This window comes from Struthio camelus, chromosome 28, assembly GCF_040807025.1.
Source record: "Struthio camelus isolate bStrCam1 chromosome 28, bStrCam1.hap1, whole genome shotgun sequence".
Classification (NCBI taxonomy): Eukaryota; Metazoa; Chordata; class Aves; order Struthioniformes; family Struthionidae; genus Struthio; species Struthio camelus.
This window is the reverse complement of record NC_090969.1, coordinates 5,683,887-5,687,503: the sequence shown is the minus strand read 5'-3', so window position 1 is coordinate 5,687,503 and position 3,617 is coordinate 5,683,887. Positions and strand designations below refer to the sequence as shown.

Below are 3,617 nucleotides of genomic sequence, written 5' to 3'. Positions count from 1 at the left end.
CTCAGGAGCTCTGAAGTCAGGCAGAGGTTAAGGTCTGTTTCTCTTTGTGCAGCTAGGTCTTGAATGTAATCAAAGCAGAAATTATACTTTCGTGTTAAGCAACGGGTTTGTCTTGGTAGGTGTGTTCTGACACTTAGTGCTGTGTGGTTGCTGCACAGTTTTCAGCTGACATCCTGTTTACATGTGCTCCCATGTGTTAGTTTGCAGAGATCCATAGTTATGAGCTCCACAGCAGCCTATTCTACATGCCTCCAGGTTCTCATACCAACTTCCTTGTCACCAGCATCTGGGAAGCCCAGAGGAAGGCACCAACTGTCCTTTATACTCCCCATGCCCATGTATGCTGGGAGGATATGGGAGTCTCATTGAAAGCTCCACTTACAACATTGTTGCAGAGCAGTGCAGCACATGCACCAGTTGTGTTGCTTGCAACTCCAGGCGTATGGCTACGTAGATAAAATATTGAGTTTCATGTCATTTGCCTTTCCCACTTTCATTTTCATTTCTGTGCCCTTGAAGCACCTGAGTGCTGTGCTGTCCCAAGGAACCGGATGCTGTTGTCACTAGGGCACCCTACCGGAATCTCGTATGGTTTGCTTAGGCAGAAAACAATCCTGACAACTTGTGTCTAAACTGTTTTCTGAGTCAAGAGATTGCCTTGGAGCCAGCCTTGCCCACGTTCCCCCACACAGAGGCTTATTAGGCAGATCTACAAATTTCCCTAGGAGAATCACTCCAGGGACTTTGAGATGGCTATTTATAGCCTGACTTAAGCGTATGCAGGCGTGTCACGTACAAGGCAGTCAGGATGTGTGCACTAAAAGCCTACCTCCCAACAGTTTGCCACTGCCAAGTGTAGTGGTTACAGTTTTCAGAAGAGAAATCGATTGAGCGTTTCCATGCCTTGACTACAGTGTCAGCTCTTTCTTCATATAGGCCAAAGCTTTACAAATTAGGAAGCTAAATTCCGTCTTGTGTTTCAGTGACTTTAGGAAGACAACTACCTTGATTTCCATCAGCACGCTTCCGTCGACATACAGCCTTCACTTTCTAGCCTGCTGAGAGTTGGCATTAAAGGAAGGGGTTTACAAGATGAAACAAGTTACTCTGCAGCTGATGATGTTTTCCTGACTATGGAAACAAAATTCCTAACTGGATACTGTTTCCATCAAATGCTTTGAAAGTGCATAACTTGGATACTGCTGGTAAACTCCTTCTAAGGCTGAATACTGAAATTCCAGTGTGTCAACAGTTCCTGGCAGGTCCATCTTCTCACAGACGGCTCGAGTAGTTCAAGGCTATGCCCCAGGTCAGGGGTCAGTGCTGGCCCTGGAAACAGTCCTCCCTTTCGTCAGGATCGGAGAAGCCACGTCGCTCTCTGATGTCCAGGAGCCAGGGTGCCAAGTTCCTGCCTTATTTTTTCAGAGAGGATGAGAAAGAAACGGATTTGGGATATAAGAGGTAACATTGGCCTCCTCAAAGAGTTCAAAGCCCTCCAGCCCAAGTAGCACTGCCTCAAACCCTGACACCTTTGAGCCTCTACCTGAAGCCTTTCTTGCAGCTCCTTCAAATAGTGTGACTAATGCTGTCCTGCTATCTGAAACCTTGCCGCTTCTCCCCAAACTAGTGCTGCTTCCACGCAGTCCATCTGCCTCCTCCCATTTCCACTTCATGTCTTCAGCAGCTCACTAAACGCAGCCCACTAGTCAGTCCTCACCCATGTATCTAATCTGTCTCCAGATGGACAGGCAGGAGGACTTGACAGGAAAGCCTGCCATTCCTTCCTAAAAGGATGTCAGTTCCTGGATTTGGTCTCCCCACATTTTTCACAATAGCTGAAGAGAAAGTCTACAGCTGGCAGCAAGAAAAAGGTTTTCTGCATGTCCAGATAACCACTTAAATCTCAACTAGAAAAGCTAGCCTGCTGTTTTCTAGAAGAGAATTTCAAAGCAGCAAATCCTGTGAAGGTTTTTGTTTCATTGCTTTCAGCAATGTTTACGTTGTTGAAACCAAAGAACTTAAAGTCGTAGTTCAGCCTACTGTGGGTTGAGTTTTGCTGACCCAGGATGCATACAGCTAATCGTTAAATCTACAGATAGCACTCCCATAAAGGTCTTTCAAGCAACAAAGTACAAGCGACTCCCACTAGATATACCTGGCCTGCTTAGAAACCACTCAGGCTGGCATGTACAGAGAACACACAGACAACAACCTCCCCAAGCCCACCTTTTTAAACCAGAAGACTGGTTTTAGGGAGTATGCTCCCCTTTTTTATTACAGCAGACACTAAGCCTTCAACCCTGACAAGGCATTGTTTGTATTTGGAATCCACATACGTTTGGCATTTTATCCATTCTTAAGAAACTAGTTTTTTCTACTCCTATAACAGCTCAGTCCTGACAGAAGTTTTGCAAGCACACAAATGTATTGATTCCTCAGGTCTCTTCTCCTGCAAACAGCTGAGTCAGCATTTGTAGTTCTAACACAGCCTCCATTGCCTTGGATGTCACACTTTGAATCTGTCACAGGACTTCTGGATAAGGCAATGGAAGAATGACCATTTCTCTTCTAAAAGCTGAAATTTGGTCAAAGAGACCACCCACATCATCAAAGTGTTCCTCAAGATGAATTCCACACAAGCCACGTGTCAAAGAAAGGTAAAGAAACTCCCATCATTGTCTCTATATGTTTTCTGTTATTCTTTCTGAATAACCTACTGTAGAGCAGAGGCACCGTGGGATTTTACATTAGACTCTTTAGAGTTTGCTCCTAACCCCTCCAAAGAAATCTAACTGCGCTTGAAGAATCCGTTCTAAAAGAGAGCCCACTTAAAGCCATCAGTGCCAACAGATTAAATCTTATGCCAGGGGATTAAACACTGCCCCCATTTAGATTCCATAGGAGAGCAGGGAGGGGAACACTTCACAGTCAGGCAGCTGCTCCTCGTCTTCAGTAATTTCCTCCCTCCCCTGTTCTCTAGTGACACTCACCTTCTGGAAGCTCTGTTAGGGCTCTGCTTCCTATGCCTCTGAAAATGTTCCTCATCATTAGAGGAGGAGGATGGGGAAGTACTGTTGTAGAGTTCATCTTTCCATCTGAAAGCATTGGAAAGGCAACAACAAAAACAAGGTTAAGAACACACTAAGTCCTGCCAAGACTCAAGGGAGCTCTCTCTCAGAATGTCCTGTGAGAGCTATGAACTTTCCAGTCCGTTTTATTCCTCAGGCACGTGATTTCAAAAAGCATTACCTGTTTTCCCTTGTGAGAGCAAAATTCAGTCTTCCTTGGGAAGGGGAAATGTTGAACTATGACTCCTCTGTGTCTCTGCCTTGGTTTTCCTCACAGTGTGCCTCTTTGCCACAGGTAGAGCAGGCAGTGGTGCATGGAGCTTGGAAAGCAGATGCAGATCTATTCAAAGGCAGCACCAGCTGGGTCTAGCAGCCTGCCAGTGGAAAGGCGTGCCTGGACATAAGTTCTCAGTCTTCTTTAACATCCTGGCAGGCTACAAAATAGATGGCGTAAAAAACCAAGTGACAATAGAGATTATCTGATGCCCTACATAACGCGGAAGTACTGACCGAGCTGCATACCCAGTTCTGCCTGTAAGCTAACAGTTG

The 3,617-nt window shown here is 45.6% G+C and overlaps 1 long non-coding RNA gene across 1 annotated transcript; it reads right to left on the bottom strand.

Moving 5' to 3' along the window:
• Nucleotides 1–1,072: 1,072 nt before the first annotated feature.
• LOC138062591 (uncharacterized) lies at nt 1,073–3,377 on the bottom strand. The gene is made up of 3 exons (XR_011136536.1): nt 3,250–3,377; nt 2,991–3,095; nt 1,073–1,412 (listed from the first exon to the last, which is right to left on the bottom strand). It is a non-coding gene; the product is annotated as an uncharacterized lncRNA (long non-coding RNA).
• Between the last annotated feature and the right edge of the window lie 240 nt (nt 3,378–3,617).